This window comes from Enhydra lutris, unplaced genomic scaffold (assembly GCF_002288905.1).
Source record: "Enhydra lutris kenyoni isolate GAN:26980312 unplaced genomic scaffold, ASM228890v2 scaffoldscaffold89, whole genome shotgun sequence".
NCBI lineage: Eukaryota > Metazoa > Chordata > Mammalia > Carnivora > Mustelidae > Enhydra > Enhydra lutris.
In genome coordinates this window covers 2,474,197-2,492,147 of record NW_019154173.1, presented here as the reverse complement: position 1 = coordinate 2,492,147, position 17,951 = coordinate 2,474,197, and the positions used below count along the sequence as shown (strand labels likewise).

At 44.2% G+C, this 17,951-nt stretch overlaps 1 protein-coding gene across 2 annotated transcripts in view; it reads right to left on the bottom strand.

The window, feature by feature from the left end:
* LOC111162152 (heparan sulfate 6-O-sulfotransferase 2) overlaps positions 1-17,951 on the bottom strand; it is a 270,709-nt gene that overhangs the window by 41,005 nt on the left and 211,753 nt on the right. The gene's annotated exons all lie outside the window — the stretch shown is intronic.

Below are 17,951 nucleotides of genomic sequence, written 5' to 3'. Positions count from 1 at the left end.
GTGTGTGTGTGTGTGTCTCTCTCTCTCTCTCTTTTTCTCCTGTCAAAATACAGCATGATCTTATCCAGGGGTGAGCCCTCCAAAGGTAACGAGAGTGCAAACCACTGGTCAAGTTCAAAGAAAGCTATCCTTTTGGCATTCAGAGCTTGAGCTGGTGGAGTCCATTAATGATAGCACCATAGTCCAGACCCCAAGGGAGACTCCAGTTAAAAAAAAAAAAAAAAAAAAAAGAAATTGTAAAAATAACCAGTCTTTAACATAAAATCCTTTCTTTTCAGTCTCTAGAGTGTCTGTATTACAAGTTCAGTTCTGAAGCTGCTGACTTTTAGTGAAGTATGTGGATGTCAAATGACTTCTAAAAGTCTTTGGGAGATACTATCAGATGAATTAATAATTTTCGCTCATAATGTTAACATGGGAAGGCCATGAATTCAGATATTCTTTCAAGAAAAGCACCACCTGCTTCATGAGTAATTGAATTTAAATCTCCACCTTTAATAACTCCACAGCTTATGTCAAACCTTGGAAACAATTACGAAATAAATCACTAGGAAGGTCTGCTTAATCTCATCAGGTTAATAAACGTAGACAAATTAATCACTTGAAGGTAAACAAAAAGGAATAATTGATTGGAGTCTTCTTGATTACTTTATTCTATTTTCTTTATCAAACTATTTTTACCATTATCTTCAATTTAGCTGCTTTGCCTGGAAATTATTACTTTACTTCATCTTCAGATTTCCATGGAAACCAATTCAAAGCCTTTCTCTCCACTTGATGATATGTGGAATTATTTATCCTTTATCCTGATTTCATCAGAAAGATTTTTTTTTTTTTGTTACTCAGATCTACGTCAGCATAACCTTTTATGAAAAGTGAAGGTAAAAAAGAAAAATGCATATCTTGGCTTTCAGTGACGATAATGGAGCCTTCCAAAGGCACAGAATATTGTCTCAGAGAATGTCAAAGAGCTTTCCAGATACTTACCAATCTTTTAAGTACCTCAGAAATAAGTACCTGCAAGTCACTGTATTTATATGCGGGGTTAAAGATGGGCTGCCCTGCACTCATCAGCTTTAAATGTCGACATGGATATGACTGGAACAAAAGAGAATCATAAGTTCTGGAGGATTACCAAGGTAACACAGAAGGGTGTGGGTACAGATGAGGGCTAACCAGACAGATAGCAAAAGCCCCAACAGTTCTTGGGAGTGTGGGACACCAAAGTGGGCTCCTTCCGCTGGAGGGGGCAGACCTTCTAGAAAGAGTGAGCACGCATTCTGTCCCCAGGGGAAATAACAGAAGCTTGCCAAATAAGAGTGCCGGGATTCCTGCACAGTGCAGGGACCATTTCCTTGTGCTGCTCGCGGTTTCACCAGACTGGGGTTACGTTCTGAGTGGGGTCTGCAGACTCCATTACGCACTGGCCTATCTATTATGACTTTCTAGCAAAGAACTCCTTAGCTGCACCTGGGACCATACCAGCTGCTTTCCTCATGCAGAGCCGAGCTCAGAAACTAAGAGATTATACCAAGCAATGAAGCAAGAGACTAACTCGGAAGAATTCAAAACCGTCTCCTCCAGCATGTCAGGGTAGTCCCATGCGAAGGAGGCAATATGCTATGAATTGTCAAATTCAAGCCGGGCTCAATTTCCTCACTTGCACATCCTGGCCACTGGCCACCAAGCCTTCCTAGGCCTTGCCCCTCACTCAGACACAAGGGAGTGGGAAACTTCAGTGGAAGCACTGCGGAACAACAGCTCTTTTGATCTTGCAAGCTATAGCGGCGGGGTGGGGGTGGGCTCCGACTAGGTGGTCATTCAAGTTCAGGCATCCACATCCTTTTCAATGCAAGAACACGCGTTCTCACTACTAAATTCCCATGCCTGTGCCTTGGGCACAAGAGTCCTTTATCATCTGCATGACAAGTGACCCCGTCTAAGCTCCATGCAGGGCGCGGCAGGACATCAGGGAAAGCTGGCAGCTTTCTTATTGTTAACTGCTGCTCTAGACAGGAGTGGTCTGGGAGCAGTAGTCCTTTAAAAGATAGGAATAAGGACCCCTCTGACCTACTGCCAAGTCCTGTACATCCAGATCTGAAGGGAATAGAAACAAAAACTTTCTCAGAGGAAAATCACATACAGAAGGTATGACTCCATGACTGAGACAGAAAGTAATCAAAGAACCCAAAACGTTTTTTTCTGGGCAAACAGCTGATGAATTGGTAGTGGTGAAGTGTATCCGAAAGTGGGGCAGGGACCAGGCACAGTTTGTGGCAGGCTTGGATCCCAGGAGGCTCGTTTTGTAGATATACTAAAGATTGTTGTCTAGAAAGGCTTGGGGACACTGAGGGAAAAGACTCATTGGTCTGCCCCCAAAGTTCCAGGCTCAGTAGCTAAGTCTGAACAAGACGCTCTAATTCTGAAACCTTGAGACAGCAGGACCCTGAGTTTTCCGGAAGTTCCCCATGAGCCAGAAAGAGAAAATCCTGCGGCCGCAGACTGTCTGAGAGCCTCAGAGATCTGGAAAAACACAGGTCAAGGACCTGAAGATTCAGATGCTGTCAAGAACACTGGCCACAGGAACATCCAGGGATCTCAGGGACTTAGAGGAATCAGCCCTATCTGCTTAGGGTATACAGATGATAATTTGGGGCATATGAAATAGGAGAGGAGCTGTGTTGACTCTGAGCTAGTGGCCAACTCATATATCTGAAACAGACCTACTCCTGTTGTCATTATTTTGTCTCTAGACTTCCTATCAGGTCTCTTTACTTTCATCTCCTCTTTGGGTTGAGATTTTAAGGGCTGTGGCCTGAAATCCCTGAGAGTATGAATCCGGGCTTCCTCCACTCAGCCTCACAGCCAGCCTCATCAAAGGCCTATGAAGACTATTCCAGGTGAGCTCTTGATAGGAAAAGTTAATGAGTGCTAGTGCTCCTTCTGTCTGTCTGTCTGTCTGCCTGTCTCCATCTATCAAGTAAGCCATTTTTCCACAGGCTCCACAAATAATGTCTCCAACACTAGAAACTTGGGGGAAAATCTGCGGTATTATGCACATTGTATTCAGGTGGGAAAATTCTGACTAACCCAACTCTCCAGCATTTTCGAAGTGTTTTTGATTGAATAATTTGATGCTGAAATGGCATCCAGTGTACTTAACCCAAAATGGCAATCAGATCCACTCCAATCTGGATTTTTCTCTTAGATCAGAGAGGTACTTGAGGGAGAAGAACCTAGCAGTTTCAAACACACTCAGCTCACTTTCTTGATGGGTGGTATACAGAAACTTCTGCATTTCCTATAGTACTTCGTGGGCTCTTTATGGAATTAATTCATCTTGGACCCATGAAAATTAGTTGCACTGCGCTAACTATAACAGCAATGAAATTTAAAAAATTAATTGTCAGTGTTTCAGGGAATTGAATTCCAGGAGAGTCAGGCTGTCATACTGGCTACGTATCTTTTGTTTGGCACTGAGCATATGGTGCCTGTAGTGTTGTTTATATTCTATTGTTGATCTGCCTAGCTCTTAAGAGAGCACTCAGAAAATACCTGTCAAACAAACAAACGGAAAGAGCTGCCTCTGGGCTCAGTAGAAAGAGTGCTGTGATCGATTATCAATGCCTGGCACTGGTGAGAGATAGGAGGTGGTGACATACATTTCACACATTTTCCATTCCTAGATTAGAATGGTCTGGGCAGACTGTATTCTGGTTAGAGTCCAGTCTAGTTAGAATTGGCCTGTTGGTTGGTCATCACGTCGACCCTAAGGACAGGGGAGCTTGGAAAGGGTTCTTCAGCAAGCTTGCTTGAGTAGCTGGCTAGGGCCTGTGAATAACAATAACCCTACTGCACTTGTATAGCTCTTCATCTTTTCCAGTGTGTGTTCTCCTAAGTGGTAACTGACATGTAACCCAAGCTGTCGTTAAGAGGTTACTTCAGATCTATCCAGGGAAATGGTAGCTAACTGCTCCCTTGAGATGACTCTGGGCTCCTTGAAGCTCACAGGATGAGGAAACGCACTTAAAATGTATAGATTCTACCAGGGCTAGAAGCTCGTCTGATCTGCTTCTCCAGTAAGCGCTTGAGCTCCCTGTATAACATATCCTCCAAGTGGTCGTCTTTTGAAGGGCTTTGAAATGAGGATCGCTTCTTCATCATGCTTGCTTCCCCATGCAAACTGGCTTTCCTATTTTCTAAGAGGCTCACATTTCTGAAGTATTTTTGCCCTTGTTCTGTTACTGAGCAAGACATCGCTTAAAATATTGATTTCCTTTAATTAGAGCTGATGAGGCTTCTATATTTCATTTTCCTATCTTGCTAGGTTATGTCCTGAATGCTTTTCTTTCTCTGCTCCAAACTTTTTTTGTTTTCTTCTATCCAAACTGTCTCAATTTCTGTCCATACCCCTTGAAGTGTCCCGTTCTTATTATCTATATTTCTGTGAATCATCGAGCAAAGAAAGTTCAATTCACCAACCTGTGCTTTCAGTTAGCTTCCTTCCCTAGCATTTCTTTGCTTAACTGCAGATAATGACGGGCTTTCAGGGACGAGAACAGCTCATCTTTATTGCTAGGAAGTACGGTGTTAACTATGATCTCTCCGGAACAACCTCATCTTTTCAAAGCATGTATTCAAATATCTCAAGTTCTAATCTTGGCTGCCAGCAAGGCATACAACTTCTTGCTGTCTTAGGACTCTCAACTACAGAGCAGAGGGAATTAAAGTGATCAGGTAAACCATTCACACATACGCTCACAATTACTTTGTAATTGCAGAGCTCTTGGAAAAGATAGCCGGAACGCTCACATTATCTTGCCCTCTCCCCCTCCATTAACTTTTCACTCTCACAACTCCCCACAGGGGCATCGGGGACTGGAGCAATAGACTCATTGATTCTTGTTGCTGTTTTGCTCTCTTCACCTCTTGGCACATGCTGTTCCTGTCCAAGTCACCACCCTGAATGCCTTGCTGGGATCAAGAAAGAACATGAATCACTTCCTAAATTATATTATTTTCTCATTTAAACTGGCCATTCACTTGTATCTTTCTCAAGAGCTTGGACCTGGGTTACAGACGATTGAAGGTCACTGGAACTGTGTCTTACAGCTTTTGCATTTACACCTAGCTCCAGTACTGCAAGGTTTGGGGTGATGGAGCCCTGAAATATGATGGTAGCCTTGACCCGAATGGTAGTCGGGGGTGGGGGGGGTGGAAAGAAGGAGACCAGGCAGGGCAGGGCAAAAGAAATGACAGAACCTGGCAACTGACTACATCTGGAGGATGAGATTGAAATCTACAGGAAAGTTGCTTGAGAGGGTCTGGAAGCTGAATGGCTAGGAAAACAAAGGTGCCAGTGAAAGAGACAGACTGGCTGGGAGGGAATCTGGATGAGACAAGTTGATGGATTCAGTTTGGAGCATCCTGAGTTAGGGTGTTGATAGAGAGTGTCCAGTAGGGGATTAGAGAGATGACACCTCAGCTTAAGGAGAAAGAAAGGGTCAGATGTATAGTCATTACTCCCAAGTGGAAGTCAAAGCTATGAGGACAGGCAACAAGGCCTGATGGGACAGCGCCCCATTGTGATTAATAAGCGGATGTTTTGAGGGAGGTGTTGGGGAGCAGCCTATGCCATCATCAGCTTATGTCCAACCCAGTTTATGGGGATTTACAAGTGTGTTACAAAGTCTTGTATCCCAGGGGTCCAAACAGAAGACCCTGAGTCATTTGACTTAGTTATGTAGAGTTCAATGTTAAGCTTAACATGGGAAAATGCAGACCTTGTCCCTTGTGTGGGCCAGTGACTTTCCTTACCCCATGACCATAGCTTGCTTCTCCCCATCCTCTTAGCCCAGCCAGAAGGCTTACAGATGATAAGGTGAGCTGGGCGCCGAGAGTGATATTTCTAAGGAGGGTCTCCTTTGCAAACATTATCCATTATTCTATGATGTGTAAAGACCATTAAGTTTCTTGCTTTTATTTAAAAAAAAAAGATTTTACTTATTTATCTATTTATTTATTTATTTGACAAAGAGACTGAGAGCACAAGTAGGCACAGTGGCAGGCAGAGGGAGAAACAGGCTCTCTGCCTAGCAAGGAGCTTGCTGTGAGACTCAATCCCAGGACCCTGGTATCATCACCTGAGCTGAAGGCAGACACTTAACCCACTGAGCCACCCAGGCATTCTTTTCTGGATAAAACCCAAAAGTCAGCTTCTTTCTGTTGTGTTAAGATTTGGAAAACTGAGCATGATTTTACCGGGTATGTTTGTGGACAATTATAATTCTGATAATTCAGGGAAACAAAATATATCTTGTCTGTATGTTACCCAGGAATCACTGTTAAAAGCTAGGCCTTGTATCATTTATACCCATAGATTTCTCTCAGTGAATAGGAGTTTTTAGTTACTGTCCCGTCTAACCCAAGACATATAGCAGAGGCTCTTTACTGAATGTACTGCACCCAGTCAAGGGAAAGGCTCATAGAAATTGGGAGTTAGAAGAGCACCTCAAGATAGCAAAGAAAGGTCCTGAGAAAGGAAGGGAGGTCTCCAAGGGATGTACCAAGGCTGGAACATGAAGTTAATGAGAGAACTTGGCTAGCACCTACCAAACAGGGCCAGGGACCCCACAGAGTCCAGAACAAAACAGAAAGGCTTGGGGCCAAAGATAAAGTAACACAAATGAGCTGTGGCTCTATCTGCCAAAATAAATAGTACAAGAAGAGTAGACAGCCTTTTTGTGTGAGGGGAGAATAGGAAAGAGATGACAGGTTCATTTTGGGTTCTGTTGAGTTTTGTGTGCTGTTGAGACCCCCGAGACTATGACTTTGGTTGACAGTTGGATATAGGAATGCCAAGCTTAGCTGGATGTAGACATCTCGCTGAAGAATGATCTCCAGAGATCTGGGAATCTTCAGAATATTAGTGGTGGCTGAAAACCACCACTAGGAGAAGAGATTACACAGGGAGAGTGTGTAGAATGAGAAGAGCAGAGCCTGGGAAGAAAATTAAGGACAAGCTAAAGTGGAGAAAGTGGGCTCATGCAAGCCAGAGAAGAAATGGGATCCAGGGCCATGAGCTTTACAATCCTAAGAGACTCATTTGCTGATTATAAGACATTTGTGTGTCTTAAGTTTCCAGCTGCTTCCTGTTGCTTTCTTTTAGTGCACTTTTCTGAGGAGTTGTGTTATTTCAACAGTCATGCCATTCTTTATAATGCCAAGAGTATTTGATAGAGAAGAAACCTTCTTTATCACATGCAACCTGTTTTCTTCAGTTCCTGGAAAAGATGATCTTGTACCAAACAAATCCATAATTAGAGGCTTTGGACATTTTTTTTTCCCAGTTCGGCCTTGTTTATTGCAACAAAGATCAACAAAATAATAAATCTTTTTAGTGCCTGAACTAGATAAAGCAACTGTACTCAAGTTTATGCAAATACAGCTCCCAAAGAAACCATTCGTTGTAATCTCCCAAAGAAAAAATTAGTCTGCTTTTCATTATTGTTCCTGTTGTTTGCTTCCTCTATTACGTACAAAATCAAAAATGGGAATTAACTGTTCCCTTAGCTTCAAAACTTCAAGAACATCATGGCTCTGTAATCATCAGAATTTGGGTCATCCATATGCCAAACCCACCTACTTTGCACTTGGCGAAGCTGACGCTTCCTCAGAGTCATGCTACCTTCTCTGCCACCTTTTTGTCAGATAGGCTCTCTGCCTTGAATTAACCAACCTCTGGTTCTCCCTAGCCACCAAACTACCAACTTAACATTTGACAAATTCTTTAAACCTGTATGAACTGGGTGTCCATACACTGCTCTACGGCAAACACTGAAACCACAGTGCGAGGTCTCACCGTCTGGGAGGACTTCTTGGCTTAGGGGAAATGGAGAAATGGTGGAGGGCCATAAGGAAGAGGGCAGGCTCTTCCTGTAGAATCTGCTCCCAGCCACGGTGAAAGCCTAAATGAAGGAAAGAATAAAATCCTTGTGGAAAATGTCCTCATTGGTAGCTGGGAGAAGAGCCTGTGGGAAGACCCTTCCCTCTTCCTTATGTCCCTCAACTTTGTGAGAAAATGGCCCCCTTCACCCTGTCATTTACACTGTCTATGAAGGGATGCCATGAATGTTAAACCATATTAAACCATTTCCAGATCCCTCTCAGTGGGGGATGTATGGGTTAGGACATCCCACTGATGAAGTGTAAAGAATGAGTCTATGTGAGATAGATAACTTAAGCTGGGAAGGGCTAGAATCTTCACTGGGGCTCAAGAATGTGAGCTAATCATCATGCCCATGGGAAGAAGACCACTGCTTCAGACTGCATCTGGAAAGGGAGGGTCCTAGAAGTGGCACAGAAGATTCCAACCAGGGAAAGCAGAGTTGACTCTTAAAGGGAAACAAGACAGCATTTACTTGACAGAAACCTAGCATTTAGAGGAAAGGCACCCAGCTAGCTGCCTAAAAGGGATATGAACAAATCATTTGTGGGTTAGGGACAAAAGAAATGTGCTTTTTGAAAAATGGTTCAATGTTTCCCCTGGGATTCTTTGAATTATGGATTTTGTGACCCCATCTACTCTATGCTAATTATGTTTTCCTTCTTTTGTTTTCTGTGTGGTTTATGAAATTTACCTTTAATATTCTTAGCTTGTCTAGGGCTCAGGGGAGGGCAGCTTAGCATTACAGTTCCAGAAACTCAAGAGGGAGATGAAATCCTGGAGGGAAGGTATGACCCTCTCTCTCTCTCAAAAAGTTCTGTCATTGTTATTTTCTTTGAATTTCTCTTAGGAGGTTTGGCTCTACTCATCCCTTGCAGTCCTGGGTGGGAGTTTTCTTTAAAGTAAAGGGACATGCCCTTTACTGCCTGCCTGTCAGGATGTCAGAACTCAGCCAGGCATTGTCCAGCTGCCCATGGCTCTAGAGAAAGGCCATCCATGGCTTGTGCCCTACCGTGGACTGCGGGAGCTGGCTGCTTGCAGGCCTGGGCCCTGACCCACCCAGTTTTGGTTTTTGGACACAGTACAGAGTCTTTGTTTCCTGAAAAATGCCTCTTCTGGAACAGGCTGTCCCCTTCAAAAAAATGAAGAGACAGGGCAGAGTTGAGTTTTCATTCTGTCAAGTGATGGCCATAAGCTGAAAGTCAAGTAAGGCACCAACTAAAACCATCCTAGCATTGGTAATTGCTACAGGTCAACAGTCCCCATGCTGGAAGGTTCTGGTTTAAGTGGAAATTTCCCTCTTGAACTTTTATACAACTGGCTCCAGAGATAAGAAAACAAAAACCAACAATAGGAAGGTCCATGCTGCTTTTGCATCCCCCCTTTTCTGATATAGAAATGATGATTACAGATCTATATAGGGGGAAAGCATCCAATCCAGTAAGAAAAAGGAGGCTGTAGCTACAAACAGAATTTATTCCAGGGAGCTCAAAGTCAGAGCTAGGAGCCTGGGCCACAGAGAATGCCGGTTGGTGTTCGACCATCACAGATGAGGCCACAGCAGTATTTCTTATAATTGATGACCCACCACTACTCCAAATTCAAGGTAGCTTGGCCTAAAGGACACCTGTAATATGAGCCTGGGGAAAAACCAGGATCAATAAAAAAAATGCTTCAAAAAGAGAGACTCATTCTCAAAATCTTGGACAGCAGGGTTCCTGAAATTGGGAGTTAGAGTTAGCTTTGAGTTTCCTAGCAACCAAGGTCAGAAGGGAAACATGCTGGGTAATAGCCTTCTCAATGTGTGATAAAAAGGAAGGGTATCATTTCGTCAGGAGAGCCAAACTTATTCCTGGTGCTGAGTCTAACAGAGATTTTCCTGGAAATCCAGAAGTGTTTTCCACAGGACGGTGTCTTATATAGACTTTTTAAAAAGTCAAGTTGGATAGAGGGTATTTTCCATACTGTCAAGTTCACCCATGTTTAGCAGCTGAGGATACCACATTAGAAGTGAAGCCAGTGGCAGCAACCTGAAGGCAGCTAAGTTAGGTGCAGCCTTCCTGGTGATCTAAGCTGCTAGAGAAAAGGGCAGAAAACCCAGAGACACGCATTTGGATGTGGGCCTTCAACCAGTGGTTCCCCAGACCACCCACTTACTAGACGGCAGGAAGGACAGCTCCCACTGAGTTGTCTTGTGTGAGTGGCCATGGGGCTTTCCATGACTTTCCTTCCCTAGCGTGGTTCATCTGTCTGGATCTTGCCCCCACATCAGCAGTTGTATCTGCTGTTGACATTCTTCTGGGAGCTAGGGAGACTTGGTCATAGGCTGCAGAGAAGCACTTCTCCTGATTTCCCTTGGGCCTCTTTCTAATTGTTTGTTCAGGATTCCTGGGGCATTGCTCTCTTGTCAAACTCTATCACTTGTTATCACCATCTGCTCCTTGTGTTGGCAATTCTCCTTCTACGCCTCCTGTCAGTTCTTCAGGACAGGGCACTGGCTCATCACCTGAACTACATATCCAAAGATTTGATGCTTTTGCAGGCTGGGAGGCCACTTTTTTTCCTTCTTGCCCATAGAGTACCAAGGAACGGAGGAAGGAACAGACAACTTTCTCCAGCAGCATATTCACTTGTAATCAAAAAGGACATTTAAAAAAAAAAAGGCACTGGGGTGAACAAGAAGGCTCCCTCTTCCAAGACCTTAACCAATTAAAACCCATATTAATTAATTATTTAGTTCTTTAATTGTTCCTGGATTAAACGTACTGGGGTGATTTTTCATTCCAGCCCAGGTTGTCACAAGCTCAATAATTCACTTAGGGAATTCGGACATCACATATTTGGCCCTGGTTGTCTATGGAGTCAAAAGGAATAACTCATTACCAAGTAAGAGGTATCACTTAGATTTTCATAAAATTACACTCATGAAAGACGGCAGCTCCATCCGGACTGTTGGAAGGAGAATCAGGATCAGAGTTACTTGGCAAATGAGAAGTCAGTGTAGGCAGTGTGACAAAGTCTTGAAACGTATCTTTAGCAAGCCAACTAGGGTCTACATCATACCCAGTGCATGCTGGTCCTCTTAAAGTTGTCACCTGAAGAGGCTGTATAGAGATTCCAAGGGTGCTGCTGGCATTCACATTTCCAGAGTTCTCCCCTGGGAACTCTGTCCACGGACAGTTAGGAAACACGTGAGAAGCACCGTCACACCTCACTTTTAGCCCCAACTACAGGGCCCGGCTTGACCATGCAATTAGGATCGCATAATTACCTTCTGATGACATTTGACAGATTCCAAAAACCAAATGCACCCTCAGAGAACAAAGACGTCTCCCCGCCGAGCAAAGTCAGATGTAGTGACCAACGCTACAATGTGGAACGCTTGACTATGTTGAAGAAATGAGCACCATTTTCCCATATATTCGTTCTGCTATGTTTGCTTAAAAACAAATCTGTTTCTTTCCTGTATTCGCTACAGCACTCTGGTGTCATTCTCCTTTTGATTAGAAATGATGCAGAAGGAAATAGATTCATATGTCAGTGCCTTCAAAGGTCCATTAAACATAATGTTATTTAAAAGCACATTAACTATCCTAACCGGTGTCAGACAACAGCCAGGGCAGTGCGGGAGTTTGAAGACGAATGCCGAGTTTTAGGATGCCAAATGAGAATGTAAATCACAAGTCTCACTAATTAAAACTTTGGCCCTTTGATTGCTCCTGGATTAAGTTCACCAGGGTGATTTTTCATCCTGGCCTGGGTTGACACAAGCCCAATAATTCACTCCGGCATTCTGACATCACTGGTTTGGCTCTGCTTGTCTATGGAGTCAGGAGAAGCATCTCATTAGGGAGTGAGAGGTATTAACTAGGCTTTTGTGAATAGTGGCCGTGAATGATGGGAGCCCCCGATCTCATCCAGCTTGGTGAGAGGAGCGCCACATGGAGAGTTGGAGAATTGGGGTTCTTGTCTCAAGCCATCACACCGGCCGTCACCTCCACTAATTCGTATGCCTCGTTTCCTGTAAACGAAATGTGGGATAAAAACAAGGCCGTCCTTCTACCTGACTTCATGGAATAAGGATGGTGAGAAATGTGAAATGACAGATTATAAGAATTCAATTATTTTATAATTAATCTGTAATGATGATTCTGATCTTCTACTCATCATAGCAGCCTAGGCCTTAACGTCCAAGTTCACAGCTCTAATCTACTAGGGTTTCAACAATGAGATGCCGACCACCCGCTCAGGACAAAGCTTCTAAGTGATACAAAATCATCTGTCACGTGTTCCCTACTCTCCAAAAAATTACTGAGCTGTAATACTGAACTCCATGACACTCAGATGAGTCCTCTTCCTTCTCCCTGGCAGCTCAGTGACGGCACATTTGGGAGCAACAAAGGGCTCGTAAGTTCACAAAAATCTGGCTTTCTGCGTCCCTTATGTATCAATACAAGTGATCTGTTTGTACCACCGTATTCAAGGTTTTCCCTTCTCTTCCAGTCTTGGGTTCCCTGCCCTGTCGCTTGGACGCTCTCTCTCCACCTGTCCTTTCTCCTTGCAGGTCACCTGGAATAGGAGTTGAGGACAGGTTTCTTAGGGAACTCGGCACTAGGGGAGGGTAGCAGAGGTCTGTGTGAGCCCTTGCACTTACTTCTTTCTCCTGAGAAGAAGCAGGATAATGGAAAGCGAGAGCCAGGGAGCCAGGGCTCATTTGGATGTGAAAGTTCTGCTGTGTTTGTTTAAAGCAAGCCTCATTGCCTTCTAGTGTTGCTTGTTTTCACGAAGGCCTTTGCTGAATAAACAATCATAGCTAGAGGCAACATGAACGTTCCTGGCCCACAAAGGACACTCTTCTGTTGGGGGAGGCGGGAATCGATGCGGTGTGATGGCTGAGGGATCAATACTTCTCTGAATGAATTTCATCCTAAGTGACACTCCTTTGGGATAAGGAACAGCCAACTGGAAATCATTCAAGGTTATCAACTGAACAACGCTATCTAAAGTATTCAGGGGAGACATTTGGAATTTAAACTGGTGGTCACACAAAGCACCCAAACGGAAGACACCCGCCGGCCTTCTCGATAATCCTCGTACAAGTCTTCGGTCTAGCCACTAGACCATCAGCCGATGGCTCTGTTTGGATTTCAGACAAACCTCCCGAAACACAAATCCAAGCAGGCTCTGATGACTTTAGCGGAGCCTAAAAAACAAAGGACGGGGAGAGGGAGACCTTTCTCCCCGACTTCACAGGAGCCTGAAGAGAACCACAGAAACCCGTACAAAATGAGCAGATCTCCAAAATAAAGTAAGGTCATAATTGTATGAAACTACGGATCAGAACTCTAAGAAGCTAACAGGGAAGTGCTCAGGTACGATACCCATTAAAGAAATCTTGTTTCAAGAGGCAGTGGAGGAAAAGCGAAGCTGAAAGACCTCTGACCCTCTTAGCTGGGAGAAGGCATCATTTTCTCTTAGATCTAAGCTGCCCCGAGCACAGGTGCTTAAGAAAGAACCAGAAAGTAGAAAACTGCCTTCACTGTGCAGGCTTCAATGACAGCTAGTCAATGCAAAATATGTCCTTAAACTGCATGAGAAATGATGCGTAGGTCGAACGTCCCAGTGTGAAAAATGTGCCTTCCTGACCTTCCCGTGCTGATCCTTTCATTTATCTCCTGAGCCTCTGTTCCAAGCCACGATCAGCCCCCCTCCATTCTCAGTGATGAGATCCAGAACAAAGCTCTAGGTGAGTATTTAAATTCTGGCCTGAAGGCCATTTTCCCATTTTTCCAAAACGTGCTTGGGAAGCCTGGCTCTGTATAGTGTTTTGGGAAAAGAAGCCACAATGACTAGATGAGGAGTTAGCCAGAAATTGGTACAAGCAAATAACGGCCCATCCCCACAACCTACCCAATAGCAAAGCTGTGGTTACAGAGGTATTAGAAACCACAGCTTTTTTTTTTTTTTAAAGACTCAAATTGCTGACTTAACCCTTCAGGCTTGAGCTACAGCTAATCGATACAAAATGTGTCCTCAAACAGCCAGCAGACCCCAAATTGTTTGCTGCTGGTTATATGAAGCAGGTCACTACAAAGGGCAAATGAAAAAATGTTCTGTTAATCTCATTTGGAATTATTAGGAAACTTGATATTACATTTTAGAAAATTTAAACATCCGATGTACCTCCACAGCCTACAATTTCTCGTTCGATTGTAAGCCTAAGATTCCATTTTTCTAATTTGATTCTAAAATATGGCGATTAAGAGTGCAAGTCATTGAATTAAGTGGTACTGAACGAGAATATCCCAGTGTCTTAACTCCCCTCTAGTTAAGACCTAGGGACCAGAAGAAGTTGTTTAACCCTTTCAGACCATGAAGCTACTTCTATTTAAAGTAACAGGTGGGGGGCGCCTGACTGGCTCAGTCCATTAAGTAGCCGCCTCTGGATTTTGCCTCTGGATTTCAGCTCAGGTCATGATTTCAGGCTCCTGGGATAGAGACCTGAGTCAGGCTCCAGACTCAGTGGGGGAATTTGCTTGAGGATTCTCTCTCTCCCTTTCCCTCTGCCCTTCCTCCAGCTCTGTCTCTCTCTCTCTCTCTCTCTCTCTCTAAAATAAATAAGTCTTAAAAAAAAAGCAGGAGGTGAATCTTTTCACATAAAGGGCCAGACAATAAACATTTTTGATTCACAGACTCTGCCGCTGCAGCCCCCAAACCAGCCACAAGCAACACGTAAATAAATGTGTGGCCGTGTTCCAACGGAACTTTCTTTACAGGCATTGAAATCTGAATTTCACATAATTCTGAAGCTTCACAAAATCCTGTTTGTAATTTTTTTTAGCCATTTGAAATAAAAACCATTCTTAGCTCACAGGCCACGCAAAAACATACAATGGACTGGATTTGTCCCAGGGGCTGTAATTTGCTGACTCTGATGTAAAACCCTAAATCAGCATGTTCCCAAAGAAATGGAAAGAGTCTTCAGTTTCCCAAGACACTAACTTCCAAGCAGCAAGTGCTCGATTCAGGTGCTTTATTGTTCAGATATCAGCCGTTTACCCAAGTGAATGCATGAGTTGGGGAAAAAGAGACACAACTTTTTATAGTTTCAATCTCCAACAAAGGTTTCTCCTCTGCCTCTTCCTCTCTCCCTTTCTCACCCTCTCATCTTTACCTTCTCTATGTCTTTTTTCCCCCAAAGTTATGTTTATTTATTCATTTATTTGAAAGACAGAGTGTGTGCACACGCACACAGGGGGAGAGGGCAGAGGGAGAGGAAAAGAGAGAATCCTCAAGCACTTCCTTCCGCACTGAGTGTGGAGCCTGACATGAGGCTCAATCACATGACCCCGAGATCATGGCCTGAGCCAAAATCAAGAGTCAGATGCTTAACGGACTGAGCCACCCAGGCACCGCTGTATTTCTTTCTTCCATTTTGTTCAGTGACCACAGTTACTTCTCAAGATGTTCTGGGAGTTTAAGAGAAATATCTGGAAATCTTTTAGCAGCATTTATTCCTGACCTAGAATCTTCTATTGCCTTGTTTCCTAGAATGACTCACTGTACCTTCAGTCCATTCTAATCCTGAGGTAATTTGGTCTCACATACAGACTATTTTAATTTTTATTTACAGATTCTGTTGGAAATGACAAGATTAATGAAAATCTTCCCCAGTCTTCTTTTTTTGCTTTAAGCAATTTAAACTCCTCTTCAGAAGAAGGATCCCAGTCTACAACACACTATCATTTTAAACACTACCAGCAAAGCCATTGATAACACCAGCAACTACACTCCAGAGGTCATGGTGAAAGGCACTGTCCAAATTGTAAAATGCTCTGCCAGTGTTACCTCTATTTGGTGGTATAGTTATGCCAAGCGTCAAACGAGTCTTTTTACGTCAACTTGTCCAAGTGATTTTTTGGGAAAGAACGAGTGTTAGTAATTACTGGGCTACTGGAGCTGATCCCAAGGGGTGGAAGAAGGCCTGCTGTCATCTAACAAAGCAAACCCCTGGGTTATGGACCCAACTGTAGCTCTGTTTCTGCTGAGGAATAGCTGAGGAGAAAGTGGAAGTCACCTGACTTCCGAGTCCTCATTTTGTAAAATGGCAGGTTTTGGAGGGATCCTTAATGACCCTTCCCTGTTATGACTTCTGTGTTTTGAGCTGGGAATGATGACAAAGGAGAAAAGGGAGGCTTGCTACCTCCTGATGGCAGAAAAACGGTCAGAGAAAACACCTCAGGCTGCTCCTGTCTAGTTGTCTCTGGGACAACTCATGGAAACAGAGTAGACAGTCATTGCAATTTTCCTGCACAGCTTCATGGGACATCACTGCCTCATTTCTGCCAGTCTTTCCAAAACGAAATCTAGACCATACTTATAATTTACAATAACTTATTCTATGGCTGGAAGGTTAAGCACAGTGCAGTCCCAGACGAGAAAACGTCAATAAGCCCTAAGGTTGTTTTACAGAAAGACGTATCTCTGTGGGCTGTAGTACTGGAATGCCTTTGGCCTAGAATAAAACCCTTCAGGACAAAAACGACTTCCAACAAATCATTCGAACAGCAACAGTCTCGGAGGATTCTCTCTCTAACTGTTCTTCATCTTGAACTGCAGGCATTTTCTCTCGTCGGTTCCATTAAAAGTAAACCTCTTCCCCTTCACTAAACGAATCTTAATAAGTTGCATGTTTTTTTAACAGTTCACTCTCCCTGGGTGTCTTGCCTCAGTCTGACAAGGTAGAACATGAGTGGTCCATATGTGAGGGGAGAGGGGGCAGCGAGGCCCGCAGGCATGGCTCTCTGACTTGTGGGCGGCCCCAAAGCACTGGCTAAAACCTCTGGGAGGTCAAACAACAGGAAGAGCATCTGTTTTCAGGTTTGTTACTCGGGCTGGGGGAGGCAGGGGAAGCTGGTTGTTTATAGAACAATTTATGGTTACAATTTCAGGGGATGATTACTTGATTTCTTAATCCAGCTCCTCATCACGGATCAAACACAGGTTCCAATAATGAAGTAATTTTAGGCATGATTACAGTCTCCTACTGAGGGCTTTTTGCCTTGGAACAAGGAGCTCCTGTCCCACGCTCAGGGTCACAGGCAGTGAGGGGGATAAGTGATGGGATGGCAGCTCTTCTGCCCAGGCATATGTTGCCCGTGGACTAGAACAATGCTTATAGTTGTCGTCTCGGCGTGGTCAGCGTGCTGGTGGTGGGAGGGCGTCAGAACTCTCGGCGGCCCTGAGCCATCCCCTCCTGCCTTCCGTGCGGGCGCCATTATGAGCTTTGGCCACAACAGCCATTTCAGCCCTCCCTGCTTGCTCACATTGGATTCTTCTGACTGCCTACCAAATCAGGTCTGCATCTCGGCCTGGCATCCAAGACCCTTCATGACAAAACCCTAGCCCCGCAGATTTTCTACAGGGCACCGCACTGCCCTTCCTAGACCCCTCTGTGCTTGTCCTTGCTTCCGGGCCTTTACAAAGGCTCCCTCTGCCTGGGCTGTGCTTCTCCAGCTTCTCCTCCTGGCAAACTCCTGCTTCTCTTTGAAAACCCACAGTTGTTGCCTTTTGTGTCTTGCCGGCTGCTCTGCAGCCCCAGGCAAAATCAATCTTTTCCTCTTGGCTCCACTTTGTTCAGATCTGATTTATCACATTGAATCATAAGATCTGTCCACATGTTTATCTTTATTTCCACCTTTTGTGGATTGTGGGCACTTTGTGGGTATGTGGACTGGGTTTCATCTCTGCATTTCACCGTCTCTGTCCCATCCAGGCCGATGGGCACTCAGCGAATGTTTGTTGACTGCATCTGGATGGCATACAGCTTTTTAGTATGCATTTTTTATTTGCTTTTTTAAGAAAGATTTTATTTATTTATTTGAGAGAGAGAGAAGGAGCAGGAGAGGGGTGGAGGGAGAAGCGGGCTCCCTGGTAGCAGGGAGGGAACCTGATGTGGGGCTCCATCCCAGGATCTTGAGATCACAACCTGAGCAGAAGGCAAACA